Below are 27,602 nucleotides of genomic sequence, written 5' to 3'. Positions count from 1 at the left end.
CAGATTTAAGGGATTGTAACATAAGATCGTTACGTGGTGGGTTGTTTCAAAATACATATTCAGATTCAACATATAAAATACTATGTAGAACACCCATTCTCTTTTTATTTCAAAATTTTATGTTGACCAGTGTTATTTTTAATTATAAAAGAGTTAAATAAGAAAATCTGTGAATAATCTGTTGTGATTTGAATATTCTAATTTTAATATTATTTTTTAATTATAGGGTCTTAGATACCATGTTAAGAGAAGTTTATAACGATATAAAGAAATGAAAACAAGAATAATGATGTTTAATGAAATATTTAGTAAAAAGATATTATTATCATTCATTATGGTTGAGTTAGAAAGAGTATCTTATAAAATATTTTTTGTTTGGATTATACTTTTGTATGAATATGAGACATGTACATTAAAAAATAGGGGGAAAAGGCTGGAGGCATTAGAAATGTGAAAATGGAGGAGATTAGGGAAGGTTAAATGAACAAATAAAGTGAAAAATGACAAATTACGACATAACTTTTGACTAAATTTTGACTACGACATAACACTAAGAGGAGAAGGGTTAATTCAAACAATGCTAGAATGATCAGTAGAAGTTGCAAAAAAATGAATAGTTGGAAGGAGTTATGGTTAGACTATGTAAAAGGATATAAAATTTAATTATGAAGCAGGAATTCCTAGCTAAATACTTAAATGAATTCAGCTGGGAAAAGAGAAAGATAGACATGGTGCAAGGATCTGCCTTAGTAAGGATATCATGCATGTTAATGATAAGCAAAGTGTCATTATCATATTTTAAGTATTTTCAAATAACCCACCGGGTTGGTCTAGTGGTGAATGCTTCTTCCCAAATCAGCTGATTTGGAAGTCAAGAGTTCTAGCGTTCAAGTCCTAGTAAAGGCAGTTATTTTCATGTGGATTTGAATACTAGATCGTGGATACCGGTGTTCTTTGGTGGTTGGGTTTCAATTAACCATACATCTCAGGAATGGTTGAACTGAGACTGTACAAGACTACACTTCATTACACTCGTACATATCATCCTTATTCATCCTCTGAAGTATTATCTGAAAGGTAGTTATCGGAGGCTAAACAGGAAAAAAGAAAAAAAAGAAGTATTTTCAAATAAAATATCAAGAAAATAAGTAGAAAAGCTTAATATAAATAAATAACTGTGTGTTAATAAAGTAACACATTTAATGTGTTAATGAAGTAAAACACTTAACTTTAAATAACTTTTCGGCAATTAAATTTAGTAAAGGTACTCAAGATAAATGGAAGTAATGAGACTTAATTGATTTCCCATGAGAAGGGATGGGTGTCCCAGTGTGAACATTGATGGTTACTTGATCCCACAAACAGAGAGTGTGCGGTACCTAGGACTGCACTTAAATCAGCATTTGACCGGGACGTATCATGTGAGGATGAAAAGAAAACTACTGTGAACGTAAAGTATCTTGAACTGCATTGGCTACTGCGGAGAAATTTATATCTCATGTTGTCCAATAAAATTCTGATTTACAAAATTATCCTATGACCAATTAGTATTAACTACATACTAACAGCATTTATCAATCAGTATTAACTACTAACAATGTTTAGAAAATCACATCAACTTAGTAATCAATCAGCTTGCTTCCGAATGTTGAAACATCTCCATGTAGTTGATGTAAGGGCTACTGAGAATGACAGTTTGCAGTTACTGTTGTCAATGATGCTATTTTTTTTTTTACTTCTTAATTTACTTTTTTGTTAATTGTTGTTACAAGTTGTTTTTTTCATTGTTTGACTAACCACCACTTGATTAGCTGTTTTTTTTATTTTTTTATTAACTAGTTATTTGTTTATTGACTATTTATTTGTTAATTGTTGGTTTTTATGGACAAGGAAGTGTTGGCAGATATTCTCTTTACTTTAAGATTATTGCTTACTGATAACTTATGGCTGACTTATTATGGGAATTCCTTAAGAATCCCTTACCATGTGCTTATTATCAAACTGTTTACTTATGTTTCCACTTTATTGGTTGTGGAAAAAACTAGTAAAAGGAAATTTAGCAGATGCATCTACCTTGAAATGATCAATTTTTCAATACAAAACCAACACACACCAATCTCCCAGGGAGCAAATTAAAATGATTAGAAATAGAAAGGTTAAAGTTACAGTGACATGTTACATTAAAGACATAGAAAAAAATTGACAAAAATACTTAAAAATGCGATAACTCTAACCAAGACAGCAACCATTTAATACCTTTCACAAATAATTTCAAATGTTTTCTCCTTATATATTCCAATAATATATATTCTGTTTCTGAAAAGTAGATCATTTTAAGTTCAAAGCACTTACAATTTTTTTTCTTTCTTTTTTTGAAAAAATATTAAATGACATCTTTTTAATTAAATTTGTCGTAGTCCAAAACTTTTAGCCTCTAATTATTTTTCTTCAATATTCTCTAAAATGGTCTATCACAATTCTATCCTTTGCATTCAAAGTTTTGAGTTGCCCACCCCCAAGGGGCTATATTCTTCCACACCAGAAAGTCTTTGTTGTTATAAATTTTTACCATCATAATTGCCATAATTTTATAATAAAATTTTATTATTTTCTTTTATAAAAAACAAGAGGTTTTAAATTTATATAAAATGCGGGAATAGGTACTAAAAATAAATAAGAAACTGAAAAGCTCTTAGGTAAAACATTAAAGGAATGGCTGCATTTGAAAACCCAGTATTCTGATTTCTTTGTAAATAAAACCGTTTTAATTTTAAAGTCAAAATAGAATAATATGATGCATAAAAACGGGAATACAGTTACTTAAGTTTCATTGAAATATTTAAATAGCTTTTTACGGATGAATAGAACAATAATTTACGTAGGTAGTAATTCGATCGTAAGTTTTTTTTTACGTGATTTAATATTTATAAATTAAATTACTGAATAAATCTATAGAAGTTGCTAATTTTTAAGTTTTCCGGTCTGCTGTCAAAATTTAACCATACAACTTGTAGATCAGTATAAAAAAACAATGTGAAAGATTGTTTCTATTCAGAGAATTAGAATTTATATCTCAGCTGTCGAATGTACTCCTATGTTACCTCTTACCTCATATTGTTCAATCACAGCTGAAAATTATTCTCTAAAGCCGTATATAATTTTTGTTTTCTTGCATGTTATCGTAAACAAAAAAAAATTTCAATTAACATTTTATACACCTGATTCAGTCAATTGCATCATCATATGTCATGAATTAATTGATTACAAATTATAACTTTTTTTTTATCCCTGTCTCCCGGAATAAGATCCCCAAATAAGCATGAACACGGTTCCGGGAGGTGCCTTGGCCTGTAGCCGCCAGATGAGGAAAACGCCAGGCCAGGCTACGCCGTTCCCGGGCTCCATCACTCAGCAACCGGGACGACTCGGTCCTTTTTGCTTCGCCTCTAACGGGAACACCCCCGAAAGGACGGCTTCACCGGAACTCAGTCTTTTAGCTCAGGGGCTCAGAGTCCCCGTACTTCATCGCCACCGCCCACCCGTGCAAGCTCGGGCGAACGGCAGCTCCATACGGAGCAGTCCCTCACCTCCTTACTTTCCGATATTTCATTTATAGTATTCCCGACACGAAACCCGTCACAGTGTCGAAGTCCACCGAACTGCGTAACATCGTTCCAACCATGGTCCCCACCTCGAGATGCCCAGTTACGGCAGTACAGTCCCGGCGTTCCTCGTCCCACCGTGGGCACTGGAATATCACGTGCTCCGGCGTGTCTAACTCCTGATAGTAGGGGCAGAAGGCGTCTTCAGCTCTTCTTCGACCACACAGCTGTGAACGAAAGACCCCATGGCCAGTCAGAAATTGTGTCACCCAAAATCCCAGTTCGCCAAACTTCATTCCGGCCCACGGCTCAATGTATGTAATCAAACGATGCGTCCACCTCCCTTCTGTAGACGCATCCCAATTGGCTTGCCGATCCCTGCAGACAGTTGCGTTGGCATCGTTCTTAGACACACGCTGATAAACTTGCGCACGAGCCGCCACCAGCTTGTCAGGGTGTGTCTGCACATTACAATTAATGAAAAATTACATTTTTTTTATTTTGTAGCATTTTTTGAGTAGTACATTAAAATAATTTTCTTGTGTCGCTTTTTTAACATTAATAAAGATTAAGTTTGAGTTGTGTACAAATAATAGTTTGCCGTTTGACCTTGAATGCTGATCGGCTGGAATGTTTCATCTCATACTTTGTAAACATATAATAGTCCATAAAATATTTTTTAAATCTAATTGATTGCATGTTTGAAAAATTAGACTCCTTTCGACTAATCGAAGTTGATAACCGGATAACAAAAGTATAATCATCTTTCATTGATTAAACATTATATTATTGGCTATAATTTTTTTTTACGTCGGACGAGGGGAAAGCTATACCAGTCACCGTCCGCCCGAATTAGACGATAGTGTCGGGCTCTCATCGACTACAACTCCTTACCCTCTGCAACTGACGAAGACTGGACCCACCAAGAAGGATAACACAGTCTCCAGTGGGACTTATAAGATCGACTGGCAGAAGAAAACAGCGAAACGGCGAAGTCCTACGGGAATCAATCGATTCCAGTTGCCAGTTGCAACTGGACACGGACAAAATGCATCCTACCCATCCAAGGCTGTCCAGTCCATCCATCTCACATTTGCCTCTACCCCGCGAATACATATTTAAAAATATATTGCGTTACAATGGTCTGACTAATGAATATTTGCTCAATTGTCCTTCGTTTATTAAGGATTCAATGATTTCGATAAGTGGAAATTATTAGCGATATTTCTAAGTATTTATTAATATTCTATTTTTCACTGTAAGTCAAATTGAGATAATTTTTTTTAAATTAGATTTTTTTGAATGTATTTAGATGCAGATGTGTCATAGGAACCCAGTCTTAATGTATTAAAATTAATGCATTCGTATTTTGATATTCATAAAAATGAATATTTATGCAGTTGTAAGGCCCATGCAGGCAGGATACTCTGTACTTCAACCTGGAGTTTGTAGATAACACATAAAAGTCTACACGTAAAATGAACCCATAAAAATTTGTAAATTTCTCGTAGATATCCACAAAACTTTAAAAAATGTACAATGATATTTATATTGTAATTATAAATACATGAATTTACATTTTGATCATTAAAGTTTAATTTTTGTTCCGTTAATAGAAAATATTGGTAATAAATTGCTACGTTCTAAAATATACAAAAGTATACTACTTCAGTCGCATCTATTCATTATTTGTGACTCAGCCACCCTTTTGAATTTGATATTTCAATCAAAATGAAAAGAATTTCCTACCATATTCTTGGCAGTAGTTTATTATTACCAAATACTATTATTTAACGCTTTCCAGCATTTTTAATTATATATCCATTACTTACCCAACCGGCTGTTTTAATGGTAAAATCTTCATCGCAAATCAGCTGTTTAATAGCTGATTTTGAAGTTGAAATAAAATCCTAGCAAAGGATACATTTAAATACTCATACGTACGCATTTAACTATTAGACAGTGGATACCGGTGTAATTTGGTGGTTGGGGTTTAATTAACTACATATCTGTGAAATGGTCACGCTGAGTGTATAAGAGTATTACCTATGTTACATATCATCCTCATTTTATTTGTACCTTGGGTTGTGCTTGTGAATAAAAATAAATTGCAATATATTCATATTAGAGAAAGAAAATTACTTGTAAAAAATAAACGTATAAGGCTTCATCTTATCCATAAAAATAAAACCTTATAATTTTTCATAATAATTTGATGTAACTTTAATAAAATAATCTATAAACTAAATAATTCCCTATTGAAGAATTTCTCTTCTAACAATAAACAGTTTTAAATACTTGTAGGATTTCTTCTAATCCAGTTCTACCATTGAAGCCATCTAAGTCATTCTACTACTCTTCTTTTGAAGTTGTATAATACCTTATCAATAAATTATAAATACCAACTTATCAAAAATATTTTAGGAAATTTGAAATACTGCTGAAAAAAATTTGAGATAAGTAGGAGGATTTACTTTTAGAATAAATCTGATCTTATGTATTTTGTTTGTTCCAAATTATCTAATGTTATATGCATGTTGCTCACTAATAGATAAATCTTTCTTACTTTAAAGATAATTTAAAAAAAACCTTTAAATCAATAATTACCTAAATTAAAAAAAAAATAATTTTATCAAATAAATTAGAGTCAATGCGCCTTTTATTCTGGGCGGCTAACTATTTCTGTCTATAGGAGAATTAATGGTTCCAGAACAAATTGAATTGCTCCACCCCTAGCAACTATTCCATACATCAGCAATGATTTGAATTAAGCATTGAAAATAAAAAAAAATGTTTTGTTTATTTCACACATACTTCAAATTTAATTAATTTTCCTTTAATTCATAAAATATATGTATTTTTAATTTACATTATAAACAAGAAGATTTTCAACATTTTTGTTAATATTTTATTTTATTTTACGATTTCATAAAATTAGAGATAGTAATGAAGAACCAATGAATTAGTAGTTTTAACTAAGTTTCTGATTGGCTTTAATCCGTTACCACATAGACGTCTTTACAATCGGTGGAAAATATTCCTAAAATCTTATTGGTTGCTAAGATGTTATCATCTTCTATATTTAAGTATGAAATATAAGCTTGCTAATAAAACTTGTTTCACCTAATCAGATAATGAATTTGCCGTAGACTGTAGTTTTCTATTATCTCGTCGAAAATGGTAGATTTATTGTTATAATTATAGAGTTATTATTATTATTTTTATACACGAAAATATTAAGTCAAAACTTTTGATCTCTTTTAAATTAAAATACATAAAACAATTATTTAATATTAACGTCAACCGGGATACTAACGCGAGAAGCTGAGCGCTTCTATAACCTTGAGCGAAGTACGGGATGTACTTGCAAATTTACCCTTCTAGCCTTGGGCCTGACAGAATATTATATGTTTTCATACGGGAGCTCTTACATGAACGTCTTCCCTACCTCTTACACCTATTCAGCACTATCTTGAAGGAAGAAGAATTTCTGGACGTCTAAAATTTTATTAATGTTTTATATATAAAACATTTTATTTTCATATGTATATATACAGACACGAAATAAATTATAATATTTTTATTGACATCTAATAAAAGAAATGATGTCATTTTATAGTTTTATTAAAAGTGAAAAATAATAATTAAAAAATCAAGTACAATCAATTATAATTTGAACGTTGAATAAATACTGACAAGAAAATTTTGTTTCATAATTCATATTCGCAGATTAAAATTTCCTTAAAATATTACTTCTATCATGAATATTATCTACATTTAGATAATACTGATGATGATATTTAGATGATGCTACATGATCAATAAATAAGTTATCTATACCTCCTATACTATTATATAAAGACGAATAGGGTTTTTGATTCTTTGGAATAAACAAAAAAAAAATATTCGATCAATCGCAACTCAAATTTTTACCCGTGTTCTTTGCATAACTGAGAACGTTTTTAGATATATTTCAACTCGAAAAATCTCGAAGAACCAACCGATAGAGTGGTTTCAAATTTTCAGGATACATTCTTATTATACCATGAAAATTTTAAGCCACAGACCGAAGCCGTAGCTCTCTTGAAGGTTAAAATATTAAAAATATTCGTTAGTTCTTCACCCTCAATGTGGGTTAAGTTGTAAATTAAAGATATTAATTAAGGAAAAAAATTAATACTTTTCCTTCATTATTATACTTCTGCCTCGATGGCAAAGAAATAAGTTATGAATTTTTCGTCGTCAAAAGTATGTGTACTTTAGTTACCATAGTAACTGTTATTCTAAACCCACCGGCTTGGTTTAGTGGTGAACGCGTCTTCCCAAATCAGATGATTTGGAAGTCGAGAGTTCCAGCGTTCAAGTCCTAGTAAAAGTCAGTTATTTTTTATAAGGATTTGAATACTAGATCGTGGATACCGGTGTTCTTTGGTGGTTGGGTTTCAATTAACCACCCTTCTCAGGATTGATCGAACTGAGACTGTACAAGACTACACTTCATTTACACTCATACATATCATCCTCATTTATCCTCTGAGGTATTATCTGAAAGGTAATTACCGAAGGCTAAGCAGGAAAAAGAAAGAAGTAACTGTTATTCTGTGTTTTATAATTTAGTTTCTTTTTCTGGTTCTATTAAGCCTGAATACTTTAATTGTTATTTATCAGTATTATTCTCGCAATCATGAGGATAATGAATAGTGCGGGGGTCCAGGGGACGGAGCCCTCTAGACAGTTAAGAATGGCGAACAAAGCGAGCTCTGTGGCCCTGGAATAGCCCCCGGGGAGACCCTGAGTTTGCTCCGGGGTTCGCCTGGGCCGACCTGGTCCCTGAGGGCCAGCTTTCGACTAGATGGGCTGGCTAGTTAATAGGTAATTTACTTTGCGGTTCATAAGTCTTTCTTCCAGACAACATTAGCTGGGCGTCGTACCTTAGGTTTCATCTCCACTTTCACATTTTTAAAAGATTTTGTTCGTGGTAGGACAACGTACAATTTCTAAATCTGGTTCAGGTATGTACGTTCCTGAGTGTTTTAACAGTACTTTTAGATTCCTTCCGGTGAGTGTTTTAATACTCAAACGAATTCTATATCTTAATTAGTTGCTGAGATTCGGCAGTTTGAGTGTATTTTTAAATAAGGAAGTGAGTATGTTCCCTCAAATTTTTTTTGAAAAAAAAATCAAAAAAATCAATTGGTTGGTAGAAGTCGGTGCGTATTTGATGGTTTTTGAGATAGTGAGTATTTTAAGATCCGTACGAATTGGGTATATTAATTAGTTGCTGAGATATCTCGATTTGAGTGCCATTGAGGTAAAACTTTTAGTACGAAAAAAACTCCGCTCATAATTAAGTAAACGTAGCCGCATTCGGTGAATGCAGGTTATTTTTGGTCTAGTATAATGAATGTTTTAAGACACCAACGAAGATTGTAACTAAATTAGTTACTGAGTAATTACAGAAAAACTATATATTTTTTTTTTAGTCCATTTACACACTTTTTAATGTATAGTTTTTTTTTGCATTTTTGTAGATAGCATAAGATACAAAATCCTTTCGTAAGGATAGTCGATGGATAGTAATTTTGTGTAATTAAAATTTATATAATTATAATTCTGGAATGTAGAATCAATAATTTAAATTAAAATTCAATTAATTTAATTCAAGTAATTAGAAAATGCAAACATTATTGTTATTTTTATTTTCACAATTTTAATAACAAAAATAATAACTTCGTAAAATTTTTATATTCATTAGTAATGCTGCGGAGAAACAAAAATTCAAACTTTAATCTTTACTTCTGATCGGTTGCAAATCTGTTCCATAAAATGCAACAGGTTATTTTTATATTAACATTAAGAATAAGTGTGACTGGTCTAAACTAAATAATTTAATCTTTTGAAATCAATTTTTTATTGGCCTGAAAGTGTTTGCTCACACATTTTATTTTTGTTCATATTTTATTAGAACCGTATTGGTTATCTATCAAAATTTAACGGGGTTTTATAAACTCTCGTTCGGTACAGATTTTGTCGCATTAAAGTATTCCACGATTCCATGTAAAACGTTATTTAAAAATCTGCCCACGTAGTAGTTCGATCATGTCTTTAAACATACATATATATTATATATCGTAAATACATCGTTTAAACTACGCTAAAACATTTTTTTTTCAATTGAGTTGCATAAGTAGTACATAAAATATCGATTTAAATATATAATTTTGCAACAGTATTAAAATAACAGTGCAGAATTTAAAGTTTAGTATTAACCTTTATTTTAAATAGGATAATAAATTCAAAATAAGAAAGTTAACTGGCTTTAAGATATTATAAAAGAAAGATTATTTATAATACTGCTAAAAGATCAATAGATGGTTTAATAGAGAGGGCACTCTTTCGGAATTACCACCCGGAATTTTTTCTATTTTTTTTTTTTTTACAATGTATACTTGTAATATTGAAAAATATCATAATTCATTAAAACTGTATATAATTTAATAATTAGATAAAATTATTTTCGAAAAACGAGAGTATTATCTTCAGTCATTCGACTGTTTTAATGCAGCTTTTCAAGATTCCCTATGTAGACGTAGTCGTTTCATTTCGGTATACCCCCTACATCCTACATCCCTAACAATTTGCTTTACGTATTCCAAACGTTGCCTGTCTGCCCAATTTTTCCCATCTGCTTGTCCCTCCAATATTAAGGCGATTATTCCAGGATGCCTTAATGTGTGGCCTTACAAGTCGGTCTCTTCTTTTAACTATACTTTTCTAAATGCTTCTTTCTTCATCAATTGCCGCAAAATCTCTTCATTTGTCACTTTATCCACCCATCTTAATTTTAACATTCTCCTATCGCACCACATTTCAAAAGCTTCTAATCTTTTCTTTTCGTGTACTCCGATCGTCTAAGTTTCACTTCCATATAAAACTACGCTCCAAACATATACTTTCAACAATCTTTTCCTGACGTTTAAATTAATTTTTGGTGTAAGCAAATTATATTTCTTACTGAAAGCTCGTTTCGTTAGTGATATTCGGCATTTTATATCGTTCTTGATTCGTCCATATTTAGTAATTCTACTTTCCAAATAACAGAATCTTCCTCCGAAATCTCTTCTCTTCCTATTTTTATATTCAACGGTATAGATGGACACTGATTTTCGGCTTAGGTTTTGATTTTGTTCTTATTACAATGATTCCATCGCTAAGTTTTTTGAAATACTCTTTTCTCTTCCTTATCTTCTTGGTCATTACGAATCCTATTCCTGTCTGACATTTATTTGACGCTGAGTTAATTATTCTAAAATTACCTGACCAGAAGTCGTTTTCCTATTCCCACCAAACCTCGCTTTCTACTGCATCTACATTTAACTTACTTATTTCCCTCTTTAAATTTTGTAACCTACTAACCTTTATACACTTCCAAAATTCCACGCTCCGACTAGTATGATGTTATTTTTTAATTTTCTGGTGGCCCCTTCCTTAGTAGCCCCCCCCCCCCGGAGATAATAACGGGGGACTAGTTTACCTCCGGAATATTTTACCAAGAAAGGCGCCTCCATCTTTTTTACATGAAAATACTGAAAGCTATATTTTCTTGGAAAAAAAACAGCTGTAGTTTTCCATTGCTTTCAGTTACGCAGTTCTCAGAAGATTGAGTGATGTTGATATGGTCGTTTAAGTCCTACTGAGCTAATGCCCATAATAACTACTAAAAGAGCTGCTGCCATCTTTCAGGAATCATTTCTTAGTCTAGCTTTCAGCACATACCTCAATGATGCGGTTACACCTTCGGTCGAGCTACTCTGTATCACTGAGAACTCATGCCCCCTCACCATCGGCAAGATCTCATGATTCATAGAGAGAATTATAATTACTTTTTTAAACATAATACAATACTTATTTTATCAAACGATAATTATACTACAGGATGAAACTCGCTAATACGTTGAAGTATTAATTGAACAAGTTTTCCATATGTTTTGTTGTTTTATAGTATTTTTCAGTTTTTATTTGGTTTATCTATAGTTTAATTGTATTTTCCGGAGATGTAATGCTTACTAATCGTTTTTTGTATTCTGCGATATGTATTGCTGGATGCTCCTTCATGTAACTATTTATCGTATGATCTACTTATGATTTGTGTAAGGTAAATCGATAGTAAATAAAGGATTGTAGCCAAAAAATAAGAACTAAAATATATTTAAATTATTAATATGTAGCTGCTTTCCCGAGCTATATGGAATTCGAATTGTGTGTACTGCGGTCAAGAAGACACACCTGACACACCTTTTTTAATCTGCACGTTGGGAGTATCTAAAAGCCAGATATAACATACAAGAGATTACCACGGAATCTACAACAAAGTATATGCTGTGAGGTAAAGAGGAATGGCTGATAATAGAGAGATTCATGGCTGAGGTTTTACGGAAGTGCAGGTGGCAGGTGGGGAGGCTCATTAGAGTCGTAAGGACTCCCCTGGGCTGAGTAATAATACTTGATTGTTGAGCCGGCCCAGGGAAGGAGGAGAAAAAACACAAAAAAAGGTCTAATTCATATCGTACAGGTTAAACATATTTTTAACTTCTCTAATTATTTCGTAAACTGTTTGCAACAATTTATAAAAATTTAAACAGGCAAAAGTTATTGATATTTATGGACCAATAGGTCAGGTAAATCTTAATGTTTAAAATGAAAAGGCAAATTAAATGTTCGATCATAAAATATATTACAAGAGAACGTAACACTAAAAATAATTTTATTATAAACAATCAACTGATTTACAGTTTACATAACAGATGTGAACCAACACATATAAAATGAATTTTAGTAGTTTTAACAGAAAGTAGAATGCATAAACTGTATTAAACAATATTATTCAAAAGAGAAATATATACAAACAATTTTAAAGGTTATATACGTAACGCTTCTGTTAACGATATATTTTTTACTTCAGATATAAAAAAATTAAATTCAATACGTTTATAAATCCACAATCTAAATGTATATTCTATTTAATGTTTGGGAAGCTATTTTTTAATTAATGTTATACTGAAGTTAATTTTTTTTGACCCAGATCTTATCTTGGGATAGAAATTATTTCCAATTGGTGTTTCGTCAATTTTTAACTAGCGTGTTATTTTAATAAAACGTTTTTAAGAAAAAAAATTTGTAAAATCCTAAAATAAATTAAATTATCTTTATCAAATTGTTTTTATACTAGCATTCCGTCGTCGCAGCTTCGTCCACGCGATATAGTTATTTGCCCTTCCTGACGTGGTCAGGGGATATTTAGCCGATTATCGCTCGCTTTGCTCGACCTTTCTGTCTAGTTAGAGGTGAATTGACTGAATTTTGATATGCTGTCGTGGCATGAAAGTTTACTGCAATCGTTTGAAAAGTGGGTATATACGGTTTAGATGGTGATAGAATTACAGAATTAGGCGCGGGATCTTTGATCTTCCGCGGGTAGGCTGTTAGTTCAGTAGTTTCTGAGGGCTACGTGGTAGAGTTAAGTGTCTGATGTCTTCTTTGATGGTATACTTGACTAGGGCGGAATTTACCGATGTGGATGCCTCTTGAGGCATCTGCATCGGTGGCATCTCACGAGGCCAGGCTGATGATTGTGGAATGTGATCAGTTTGAGGGCAAGAGGACGTCCTCCGATTAAGCCACTCATGGCTAGGAGTAGAGGGGGCGGTGTGGCGACACGCTTCGAGATGGGGGTTCTCCCTCGGGAGGAATTCAGATGTCTAGCTAAGAGGACTATGCCCCTTGGAATCGTTTGTGACAATAATAATGATAAATAAGTATTAAAGCCTGTTAAATTTATAAAAAATATCAGGGTATTGTAATTTTTTCAGAACATTTCTTCTTCAGGGCATTGATTATCAGTTAGTCAGGACATATGATCATGTGTGTTTAGTTTTATAATATTGTTATAGAGCCCAAAAATGTACAAATCTAATTTTTAAGTTTTTCAAATCTAATTTTCATAATTACAAATTGATAATAATCTATATATAATAGATGGAGTGAACGTCACTGTTACGGGTGGGTCCAATCATAACCAAAAAAAAAATTTCTGCATCTACTTTTCTGGTTACATAATTCTTCCTTGCAATTTAAAATTATGTAGGCTGTCTATATACTAATATTTTGGCTTTCAGCCAAATTTTAACAAGAATTCATCGCCATATGGCAGGAAGAACATTAATGCAACCTGTTAGAAAAAAGAATCAAAAATAAATCCGTTATTTTCCCACAATTTCACCCTTGTTTTATTTCTTAAGTAAAAATACTCCTGTATAATTTATAAAAATAAATCTGTGGAATTTCACAATAAATATTGGTTTAAATCATGTACTAGCAAATAACATCCACCTTTTTTGAAATTTAATATATGAAGCTATTCTCATTGTGTCTAAAAAAAATTTATTTTATAATTTAATATAATTCAGATAATTTTGATGTTTTATTCATATAATAAAAAAAAATCCAAGAAGTGTGTTCTTGTGAAACTGGAATGAATTGCTTTTACCTGTTTCTTTGATAATCTAAAAAACAGTTTTCTTAGTATTCCACTGACGTAAGAACGGCATTTTTTTTAATGAAAATTGTTGCTGGGTAAAATTATGGCTTTTACTTAAACTTTTAAAAAGTTTAATGAGATAAATTTAGAAAAGATCCATACCTTATTTTTGAAAAACGAACGAGATCTGGATAAAGTCAGACATTCAGTTAAAATAATTTTCAACATTCAGACAGAAAACATTTAGTTAATAGAGTTTTTTATCCAGCAGCGTGATTTAATAGTAAATATGTAAAAAAAAAATACTAAATCTGCTATTTGAAAAATAATCTTTCATCCGCAAAGTTCTGAGTTTGAATCCCAATTGGAGTTTGAATTTTTTCAGCCGCTAAAACATTTAATTCTTTTATATCATAGTTGGCCAGTTAAATTTTGTTACTGTTAAGAAAAATATATTTACTTGTGCTATATCTTAGTGCTATAACTCAGAATTAAGAACAAAATTTGAGAACTAATTCTGATACACATATCTGATTCTCAGATTCAAAATTGAAATCTTATGCTCAAATCAAATTGGAGAAAAATTCTGACAATTAAATCAGATTCTCTGGTTCAAGAGACAAACCTGAAGATCACACACACACACACATATATATATATATATAAGATAAACATTTGAAGAAAAAAACTGAAACTCAAATTTGATGCTCACATTATAAAATCGAAAATGAGGTTCATATCAAATTTGAGACAAATCTGAGGCTAATATCAGATTTTCTGACTCTATTCACAAATCTCAAACGCATAATTAAGAAGAAAATATTTTACGGATTGTAAAATATTAAAAAAATAGCATGTTTTTTCAAAATTTAAATGATTTACAGTATAACCTGTAAATATTTTGTTCACGTCTCTATTTACGCCATCGGAAATTTATTTACATTTCATTAGTTAAGCTGTAATAATTCAATAGTTGTAAGAGTATGCGGCAAATTCATTACAGAGTAAAATGTTTTCTATAAAGTTATTGTTATAAGTTAACATATTAAATTAATTGGTTGGAAGACCTATTAGATTGTAGTGAAATTTTTTAAATATATTAATTACAAAAAAATTACGTCCATTCTCGTAAGTGGAAATATTTTTGCTGTTTTAAAAAACAGATAGTTTTACTGTCTTATCTGATACAAGTGAATAATATTTAAAAAAACATAATATTAGGTTGATAAAATAAGACTTTTTCATTGATTTATAGCCCATAAATCAACGTAAAAGCTAATAAGGTAATCTTTTATTTATTATCATTTAACAATTTTTTCATTTTGACTTTAATTTTATATATTTTTATTGTGAAATTTATTTAACCAATTAATATTGTATTTTTATTAAAATACTTGCGTAAAAAACATATTTATTCATTTTCTTTCTGCTTACTTATGAACAGAATAAATTAATATATCTGCTGTTACTTTAAAATTTTACGTTCATTCGAGGTACTGTAAAGTTATTTTCTCTAGTTTTTATAACTATTTTTAGTACAAGTACATAATATTTTCTTATGCGTAAAGCTTTTCATCTTGTCTCTGTCTGCTTTTGATAGTTTTTTTATTTTAATCCTCAATTCTTAGTAACTTCGTTACTTAAATAACAAAATTATGTTAATATTTTTTGCTGTCTTTAGAAGTATTTATAAAGAAACAAATTTTTATAAGAACTATTTTTATTTTATAACAGTTTTGTATTTTCTTAAATGAAACGTTTCATCTATATAGATAAAACGTTCCTTTAGATTAAATATTTCTTAGTTTTATTTTGAGAATATTAAAAATATATAAATAGTTATTTTAACATAAGTTTATTTATTTATTTTTTTATTAATAATATTATTTCCATTTTTACTTCCTTGTGCGAAGTAAAGGAAGTATTGTAACCGCAAAAAATTTCGGTTTTCAGATTTCAACGGAAATATCCATTCAGTTTCGGCGTGATGTATGTACGTACTTATGTACATATGTATGTACGTATCTCGCATAATTAAAAAACAATTAGCCGTAGGGTATCGAGATTTTGGATTTAGGACTGTTATAACATCTACTTCTGCACCACCCCTTTTGATTGGAGTCGACTGAACTAAAAGTGTCCAAAAAAGCTCAAAATCCCCAAAATTGGATTTTTTATTTTTTCTTAACTGCAGTAATAATCCCTCATTCAGAGCTTTTCAACGATATATCATAAGTTATTTCCACTGGTTCCAGAGTTATAGCCAAATGAAATTTTAGTTATTGAAATATTTGGATCTTGAAAGCGGAAGGCACATCGGTTCGAATCAAACTTCATCTCTTTTATTAATTTTTTTTTAAATTTAAATATATTCATTTATTATTAATTATTAACTTCTGATTATAAAAAGAATTGTACGATAAATAATAATCCAATAATAACAATAAAAAAAACAAATGTAAAAATATCAGAAGTTATTAAAGAAATAAAATTTCATTTCAATGTACTTTTCATTTGAAAACAATGTGGATGTGTAATTTAATAGGCGTTCAAGGAAGTCATGTGGTATACACAAAAGATTTTTTATTTAACTTTTAATCATTTATAACATTTAAAAAAAAAATTATATTGTATAATTTTGATATTTATTTCTTTGTAGGCGATCAATATTTTAAGAATTAAGGAGTATCCAACGAAATATATGTTATTTAAAAATAGTACTTAAATTATAAAATGCATATATTTTTTTCTTGATTACTTTTATTATTTTATATATTTTTTGTAACTAGTAAATAAATAAGTTTTATATAATTATATTTAATAATAATTTAATATAATATATTGTAATTTAAAATTAATACTTTTACTATGATTATATCTGAATGAATTTGCATAACCTGCTTTGTTTCAATGAAGATAAATATCCGCAACATAATACTCATAGTTAGCGTATCATAATCTGGATTTTCATTACAACTAACTTTCTTTGTTTTACACTTATATATCAACAAATTATTATATTTATTTTGTTTTATAATTTTTTAATATTTATAATAGATAATCATTTCTCTTTCTTAAACAGGTGTTGGGTTGTTTTCGTATGTTGATATATAATCGTAGAAGGCTATACGGGCATCAAACATCTTAGTTGAAGATTTTGATTCAATGGATGTCCAGTACGAACAAATACAATCATTTATCTTGTGAAAGAATTTTTAGGTAAGTTTATATAGTTATATTTGGTAATATAGTTGTACATTTTTATGTGTAATTATTGCTACGTAATATTTTTAATAAATTTATTTTCGTTGACACAAGGTATCTTTGATCATATAAGTATTTATTCTTAGAGGTAGATTTGAGAAGAAAAAATTTTCATTCGAAACTATACAACACTTAGATTTCTCCATCACCCAAAGAGTTAAATAATAAAATATTTTCGTTATTTAGCTTATAACTGTTGTATTGACGTCAGAGAACATGCAAAAATACTATTAGGCACAAGTAATATTACACAAAAATATTAGGCAGAACATCAGGGCTGTTTAACTTTAAAGGATTTAGAAGATTTAATTGAATTATAGTTGTACTGGAGACCATGATTAGTTATCAAACTAATCATATTAAATGATATTGATAACGTTTAAAACAATAATTATTATTTTAAATTATTATTAATAATATTATTAAATAATTTTATTATCATATGAGCAGCTACCTATGAACTAATTTAAATAAATTACGTTACATTAATACAATACTACACGTGTACGTTTTTACCATGTAATTTTAAGGTATTTAAAAACAATCTATCTTTAAGTAGACCAAAAAAGTGATTCTGATTAAGTTAGACAAATTTTGAGGAATTATCTTTAAATACTAAACAGTTTAATAACTTACGAAATATAAAAATTATTTGATAATTTATGGGGAAAAATTTATTTAATTTACAGCCGCTTCATCAACATAATCTGGTGTTTTGCCTGATAATAAAACTCTTAGGCTACCGCTATCTCCATTCATTTCTGTTCCAAGCTTTCTCCTTCCTCCCAATTCGTTTCCAATCTTCACCTCATTTGCTAACTTAATCCTGATTCTTCCTCGCTTCCTTTATCCTTCTAGTGACCCTTCCTTAAAATACTTTAACATGTATAGAAATTTTAAGACTTATCAATTGCGACAACGCGTTATTTCACCAACAAAACTTTAGTTATTACAATAAAATAAAGATTTACTCTATGAATTCAAATTATCTGCACTTCTTAGATGAAATAAAAACTCTCGTAAATTAAAATTTACTACTTACCAAACGTCTGAGCAGGCGCAAATACAGTCGAAATTAATGTATTTACTATTCATCATAAATAAAAGTAATTTTTAAACGCACTTATAACGTTATCATCGACAAATCTCAAATATTTTCATGTTGTTTTAAAATTTATTACAAATAAACTGATTGTACTGATTCTAAAAGTTTTCTTTCTTAAAAACTATACATTATTCTGTTTTAATAAAAAAGTACTAACCCATTTTTTTATCCGTAAGGCATTTCATAACGTCCTACTATACCATTATGAATAATGTAGAGCGACATGGAAATTCCTACATAATTTGAAGAGTATTTTATATTTTTGACTGATCAGGAATATTTCGAAATAAATGGTTAATTTTATTAACAATTTAATTAAAACCTTTGTCCGTATACAAAGAAAATCGTTCAATATTCGCGTAATACTGTAATCGTTTTTCTGATTAAATGTTGAATATAATTTTTTATTTAATAAAAATATCTCTCTTTTATTGTGTAGGTAATTGACATTTAACAATTTTCTTATATTTAAAAAAGAAGATTATGTTTTAATCTTTTGTTATGTTCTATTCTGGTTATGTTTAATTATATTTTAATCACACACACACACACACATACAAACACACACCCACACACACCCACACACACACAGAGAGAGAGAGAGAGAGAGAGAGAGAGAGAGACACAGACAGTGAGTTTGATATCCGGTGAAATAAATGCAATAAAACAAATAAAGGAAAATATTGAGAAATACCCTATGACCAATAAAAATGAATGAAAACTCATACAGATTCGAAGTAATAAAGAATTTTACAAATACAGTGAAAGTGAGAAAATGTCATATTCTATCGGAAAAAGACGAAGCAATTTCTTCAAACATTTTTGAGAATGAATGCTATCTGCTTCACAAAAACAAATCCTCAACACTTTTACAATAACAAACAAATTATCTCAATGGTTCAAAAAGATTCAGAAAAAAATATGTGAATAATATGAGATAGAATAACCTTTAGAAAACTGATACAAGATTTCAAGGATTTCCTAGAAAAGGATAAAAAATCATCTGGTCAGAAGAGAAGAAAAAACAAAGCGAATAATAATAATAATGTTGCTTCACGTGGTTCTCAGTCGGCCAAACTAAAAAAAAAAAAAAAAACAATCTGAAATAAAGCTACTTATTTATTCTTAAAGCAACAAAAGGATTAATGCCAAATTATAATTACTTTATGAAATATGAATTTTGTAGTAGTGTATGCAAAATATGTCAAGTCTGATTGGGATTCGAACCCAGAACCTTCACGATTAAAGGCAGAGACTTTACCATTCCCACACTGAGGTCGGTGGAAAGTTTATACATTATATATATATATTAATTTATTTATATATGCAGACGATATATAATACACAAAGCCTCTAAGTGAATCTTAAATAATCTTTTAATTAACTTATTAGTTTTATTAATAAAAACAGATAACTAAATTCAGTAATATGAGCAAGCCGATAATAAATATTGCACTTAATAAAATCTATAAACATTTATTGGTTACAAATTTATGATTTTATATTAAAAACCTAATTATGAAAATCATTCCTTGCTCACATATTAGCAGAACAATAAAATAGTTCTAGCGATTTCAATCGTTAAATTTTCCTAAGGAGCATTATTTTTTGAATTATTTATTATGAGATAAATCTCATGAGATTAATCTTTAATATTTTAATATATTTTTCTTTGAAATATTTAACCATAAAAATGTTGAAAACATGTAAAATTAATTGAAATATATATCTGTATTTATACATACAATTCAAATGTTTATTGTGTGGAAGTCGAATCAAGTGAAACGACTAGTTATTTGTTTTTGCTTTTTAACTAATTTTTGTAAAATTTAATGATATTTATTATTATTAAATGTATCAATATATTATAGCTGTATCTGATAAAATTTTTTTTTTTTTTTTGCGGGAAGGGGGCTGCTTAACCGATTGGTTAAACAGAAAACAAAGCAAAATATTATGGGAGTTATTTTTTTTTAAATATATGTTTATTGCTTTTTTTTTTTTTTGTCTTCAGTCATTTGACTGGTTTGATGCAGCTCTCCAAGATTCCCTATCTAGTGCTAGTCGTTTCATTTCAGTATACCCTCTACATCCTACATCCCCAACAATTTGTTTTACATATTCCAAACGTGGCCTGCCTACACAATTTTTCCCTTCTACCTGTCCTTCCAAAATTAAAGCGACTATTCCAGGATGCCTTAGTATGTGGCCTATAAGTCTGTCTCTTCTTTTAAGTATATTTTTCCAAATGCTTCTTTCTTCATCTATTTGCCGCAATACCTCCTCATTTGTCACTTTATCCACCCATCTGATTTTTAACATTCTCCTATAGCACCACATTTCAAAAGCTTCTAACCTTTTCTTCTTAGATACTCCGATCGTCCAAGTTTCACTTCCATATAAAGCGACACTCCAAACATACACTTTCAAAAATCTTTTCCTGACATTTAAATTAATTTTTGATGTAAACAACTTATATTTCTTACTGAAGGCTCGTTTAGCTTGTGCTATTCGGCATTTTATATCGCTCCTGCTTCGTCCATCTTTAGTAATTCTACTTCCCAAATAACAAAATTCTTCTACCTCCATAATCTTTTCTCCTCCTATTTTCACATTCAGCGGTCCATCTTTGTTATTTCTACTACATTTCATTACTTTTGTTTTGTTCTTGTTTATTTTCATGCGATAGTTCTTGCGTAGGACTTCATCTATGCCGTTCATTGTTTCTTCTAAATCCTTTTTACTCTCGGCTAGAATTACTATATCATCAGCAAATCGTAGCATCTTTATCTTTTCACCTTGTACTGTTACTCCGAATCTAAATTGTTCTTTAACTTCATGAACTGCTAGTTCCACGTAAAGATTAAAAAGTAACGGAGATAGGGAACATCCTTGTCGGACTCCCTTTCTTATTATGGCTTCTTTCTTATGTTCTTCAATTGCTACTGTTGTTGTTTGGTTCCTGTACATGTTAGCAATTGTTCTTCTATCTCTGTATTTGAACCCTAATTTTTAAAAAATGCTGAACATTTTATTCCAGTCTACGTTATCGAATGCTTATTGCTTATCGCGTATAATGAATGTTTATTGCTTTAATGATGAAAAACTAAAAAGTTTTAATTGAACTTTTAGCAACTTTTTCCGATTTTTAATCCTTTTTTTATATTTATTTTATTGTATATCTATTTTATTCAAACGGAAAATGAATTTGTTGTGTTGGCTCTTCCTGTTTAAAGATTTTAAAAATAATGTTGAGATTTTAGAAAGATTATTTTTATCTATCTGTTTTATATCGTGTTTTCCGTTTTGTTATCTATTTTACCGCTGAATAGATTGGAATATTGAAAATTATTATCGCTCCCTTGTTTCTAGTTACACGAATAAAATAATTATATGCGAACGAATTTCGCTTGCAATGGAAAAAAGTAAATAGATAATATTTAAAAAAATTAAATCACAATAAAAACGATTGATTATCGATTCATTACCGTTTAGTAATGTTTATACTTCTGTCGATCATAGTAATATTATTTTTTAAATAACTACCTTGATATTTTAAATAATGATTTATTATACTTCACGGTTCTATGTTCAGAGTTGCATTTTATCAATATAGAGAAATAATTCATTACATTTATGCAAACAGCAAATATTACTAATGAAGAAGCAAATATTACTACTCTAGGACCACTCATTAAAACTTTTAAATATCTCTTCCTCTCGGGATAGCGGGTGGTAGAATATCGCCCTGGTGTTTTTCCTGCATGTTGTAAAAGACAACTGAAAGTAAACTAATAGATAATTTTAAAGTTATATAAATATATCAGTGCAATAATAGTAATTACTTCTTTTGTGATGGCAATACATTGGAACGTCTTCGATCTTTCGGCCATGCGAATATTAATTATATTAGGTTTGACATTTTGACATACCCAATTCCCAACCGGCTGATACAAAACCGAAGAATAACTAATTATATGTATATTACAATTTTAAGTCTTTACTGATAGATTTTAAAAGATACTAAAACTAATAATTTACAATAAAAAAATTCTATCCCAGTTCTACTCAAAAAGATTGACTTTTCGTTAATTTATTTTATGTATTTATTTTTTTTAAATTATATTATTTTGCGCAAAAAATATACTATTATATATTGCGAAAACTGCACGTGGATTAAATGAGAAATCTGAAAGTACTTATTTTTATTTAATATTAAAATATAATATCTGCTATAAGAAAATTTAAATATTTTAACTGTAATTTGATGAAATAATTAAAAATAAAGAGTAGATCAATGCACAAACATTACATTTAAACTATCTACTCACGAATATGACTCGCTACATATGCGCGTATAATGATCGTATAATCTATATCGCGTAACCTATAAATAGAAACCGCGCGAAAATTCCGGCCGCGAAAGTGACCGTTTTCGCAATTAAATTTTGTTAGAACTATAAAAAGCTAGACAACACCCCACTCTCGACCTTAAATTGAGTGTAATTTAAGAACGACTCAATTAATCTTCATCAATTTTCACATGCCAAAACTTCAGGTACACTACTACACCATATCTAAATCTAAATGCAATGGATGTAATAGTTTTGGAGACTTTGAAGCGAAATGTTTTATACATAGGCCGCTATCACTAACTCTCTCTCTCTCTCTCTCTCTCTCTCCCTATATATATATATATATATATAGGGAGAGGGAGAGAGAGCGTAATATATTTGAATATATATATATATATATATATATATTCGTATGTTCAAACGTGTTGAAAATAGCATACAAGTGGATGGACATAATTTGTAAATATTTTCCAATAAATTTTTATTTATTAGACAAAACTAAATTTTGGGGCCTATTTTAAGTTGATCGCTCTGTATATATATATATACACTAGCAGACCCGGAAATGCTACGCCATTGCTAGATTTCAGTATATATATAGATAACTGAACAAAAGTAAAGTTTGATAAAGCATTAACAAAATGAACATTACGAAACTTCACTTTAACCTTTCCCTTTTAACCTTACCCCCTTTCCCTTTCCCCTTTTCCTTTTTCTTTTTTCCCTTTATCCCCATTATCCTTTTTCGCGTATTCCATTTCCCTATCTCCCATTCCCTCTCTTTTTCTTTCCTTATTACCTTATTTCTTTTCTTACCTTACTTTTCCTCTTTATCTTTCTCCATTTTCTTTTTTTTATACTCCTTTTCCATTTCTTTTTCCCCGTTTCCCCCTTTTTCTTTTTTTACATTTTCCCCTTCTTCCTTTTTACCTTTTTCGATTTATCCCTATTTCCCTTTTCCAATTTTTCCCTTTATCCCTTTTTCTCCTCGCGTAAATCGGTAGAGTAGTTTTTTGTCTATAGCACATATCAGAAACATTGAAATGGAATCGTAAAATATACTATATAAATAGTAAGTATATAAAAACACGCGTGCATTCGAATGCACGCGTGTGCATTTGAGTACACGCGTAATTCGCGTGTTTTTATACACGCGTAATTCGTGGGTTTTTATTTACCTACTTCTCCTTTATGAACTTCTCCTTCATATCGGAGAATGAAGGTATTCTCCTTCGTTCTCCGATATGAATGTATACCACCTTGATATCGGAGGGGAAGATTTGCCATGCTTATAAGGAGCCGTATTTTTGTTTCTCTAAAGAAAGCAGTGGAAAACTACTTCGTTCATTACCGTTGGGTTGATTGTTATCGTTCGAGTAACTGTGACGTTTTCAAGAGTGACTTGTAAAATTGATGTCGAGCCGTTTAGGCTCGTTTAATTAATGTCTCGGTGTTTCATCTGGAAGTCCCGATCAGTCATGGCATTTTTACACGCTAAAAAATTGCCATTTCATCAACCTATGAAGCAGTCTGTCCCGGAGGCTTAAAAAAAGTTGACATATGTATATATATATATATATATATATATATATATATATATATATATATATATATACGTACTGATGAACGGAACGCTAGGAAAATTCAGTTTCATTAGTACTTTTATCTCAACCCGCTTCTATGAATAATCTTAGCTACCTGAAAAAAAAAAAAACAGTTTTTTATAACAGTTAAAAGGTAAAAATATTTTTCTTTTTTCTTTTGCAAAATTATTTTGAAACTGTTGAATGATAAATATTTTATGAAAATCCTTGTTTTGGACAACTCTTTACTTAACAGATACTTCGCTTTCAAAATTCTGAGAAATAACTTTCTACCTCTTTAAGAACTACTTTTCCTTACAGTGGGATTATTTCCTGAGAGAAAATATTATTTTATTCGTGGAGTTAATGTAATAGTTTATTTTAAACCAAAACTCTACCACATTTATTTCCATTACTGTATATATTAGACAGGAATAAATTATGAATAATTAATATCTATTATATACAGAGTGTATCATGAAGTTCTCCCTACTTTCATAATCTATTCTACTCGTGAAAATAATTTAAAAAAAAAAATCATATTAATAGATGTTCTAAAATGCTTCATTTGAGAGTTACGGCTAGTGAAAAATTTTGTTCGGATTTCAGCTACGCAGTTGAAATAAATTCCTACTGAAATTTTTATAAAATTAATTAAAGAGGAAAATTAATAGTTTCTTACTGTTGTTGAACTGAAAAATTTAATGGAAAAGATCCCAGAATCGTATCTGCAGTAGGTTTCGAGGAATCCGGGCTAAAAACCAATACATTGGAGTAAAAAAACCCTTTTCTTATATTTGATATACAATAACTTTGTTAAATTGGTAATAAACACATAAAACTTGTACTGAATTTAATTCTGAATAAAATGGTGTAATATAAATTAAATAAATCAAAGAAAATTTAGAAAAAATTGAATTATTATTTAGAGACAACACTAGACCGATCTTTTGTTTATTACCTACTCATTTAACAAAGTTATTTTACGTCAAACATAAAAAACAAGGTTTTTACCTAGGTATTGGTTTTAACCAAAGATTTCTCAAAAATGACTGCAAATACGGTTCTGTGCCTATGTTATTCGATTTTACGGGTTAAATATCATAACAAATCACTGATTTTGTTCCTTAATAAACGTCCTAAATATTTCAGCACGAACTCTTTTCACCAGGGTATCTGAAATCCGAGCGAAATTTTTCCACTAGCTGGCAAACGAAGCATTTTAGGACATATGTTTATATAACTTCTTTTTTATTATTTTTACTAGTAGAAAAGTTATGAAAGTCCCGGGAGACTCTCGTGATTCACTCTGTTCATTTAAAATAATTTTTGAGTAATAAAGTAACTAATACAAGAAAAAGTTTTTGAAAGCTTTGCTAAAAAGCTACTATAGAATGAAGTATTTTACCTTGCAACTTACATTAATAACTAAACTTTTAAGACGGATCAGTTGCATATTGAAGAAGATAACTTTCATTACTTCTTCATTACCAGATTTTCCATATTACCTCTTATCTCCCTGATAAAACATTAAATTGAATGCTTTTGTGTTATAAAGTATTACAAGGAAATTTAAGAAATATTATACTATTAATAATAATAATAATAATAATAATAATAATAATAATAATAATAATAATAATAATTTTTTTTTTTTTTTTTTATTGTGCAACAGAACAGTTACAAAACCTTTGTATGCCACACAATATCACATAAAGTCACAAAAGAACACCCACATATAAATTAAAAATATAATATTCAAAACACAATAATAATAATAATAACAATTATGCAGTCAAATACAAAAAATAATTAGAACTTTAAAAACGGTAGCTACGGAGTGTTAATAAAACACATAGATGAAAACATCCAAAAACAAAAAGACAACATTACTAATACATTCCAAATAAAACAAGTTATAAGCAATAATCCTTAAAAAAAACAACAATAATTTTAAAATCATGAAAGTGAGCATCACACAAAGGACAATGATCCATCGCCACGTAACCCTCTCAAATTTTTAACGAAGGCTGCCTCATCTTCCCAAAAGCTTAGCTTATCCTGGAACTCCACTGCAACACTGGTACACCGCTCAATCGGAGACACGGTGGAACCAACCGGCGTCACAAACTGCCTAAAAGACCTCACTGACCTGGCCTGGTTCCGCAAGACAACATGATAACGCGTCGGAAGTCTGTTGTGCAGAGCTTTATAAAAGAAAACCAAGTCAAAGTACGTTCTTCTATCAGATAACCTGGAAAGGCCTAATTGCCTCAACATATCCTCTCTATTAGCACCAACAAAACAATCTCCAAACTTAAAACGCATCCAGTTCAAGAACCTATCCTGAACACCCTCAACCAGATCAGAGGCAAAACGGCGTGTACTATTCCACACCACGGTCGAGTACTCCAAGCGACTCCTCACCAAAGACTTGTACAGCAGGTTACAAGTGGAAATATTGCTAAACCGTCCACAAATCCAAAGGACAAGACCAAGGTCCCGGCGTGCTTTACTGACAATCCGAGCAACGTATTCGTGAAAATACAACTTCGCATCAAATAAAACCCCGAGGTCCTCAACCAATGTCTCAGCGACAATAACGTGCGTACCAATCCTATAGCTGAAAACAGAGCTCGACGTCTTACGAGACAAAGTCAAATGTTTGGTCTTCCGAAAATTCAAGGGCATACAATTGCGGTCAGCCCACTCAACAACCTTGTTAATATTCAATTGTAGCAACAGGTGATCCATACTATTTCTGATCGGACAATATATTTTGACGTCATCCGCAAACATCTGAAAATTGCACGTCAAAAGTTGCCCGATATCATTTATAAAAATAATAAAAAGAAGGGGACCCAAAACCGAGCCTTGCGGCACTCCAGACTTAGCCAAGAAGGATTCCTCAGACATCTGTCCACCAAAACGAACCGAAAAACGCCTGTCACGAAGATAAGAGGATAGCCAATCATTAAAACGATCGCTGAAGCCGAAGCCCTTGGTCTTTGCTAACAACAAATGATGGGGTATCTTGTCAAAAGCTTTGGTAAAATCAAAATATATCACATCTACTTGACCCCTATGCTCAATTGCATTAACTGAATCCTGCAAAAAGGCGGCCAAATTAGAAGCTGGTGAACGACCTTTAATAAA

General features: G+C 30.3%; 1 protein-coding gene across 1 annotated transcript in view; it reads left to right on the top strand.

Moving 5' to 3' along the window:
• LOC142331395 (RYamide receptor-like) overlaps nt 1–27,602 on the top strand; it is a 989,745-nt gene that overhangs the window by 62,678 nt on the left and 899,465 nt on the right. Inside the window, exon 2 of the mRNA XM_075377276.1 lies at nt 17,222–17,358. The gene's annotated coding sequence lies outside the window, so the exon portion shown is untranslated. The remainder of the gene's footprint in view (nt 1–17,221; nt 17,359–27,602) is intronic.

Source organism: Lycorma delicatula, chromosome 10 (genome assembly GCF_047948215.1).
Source record: "Lycorma delicatula isolate Av1 chromosome 10, ASM4794821v1, whole genome shotgun sequence".
NCBI lineage: Eukaryota > Metazoa > Arthropoda > Insecta > Hemiptera > Fulgoridae > Lycorma > Lycorma delicatula.
This window is presented reverse-complemented; position numbering and strand designations above follow the sequence as displayed.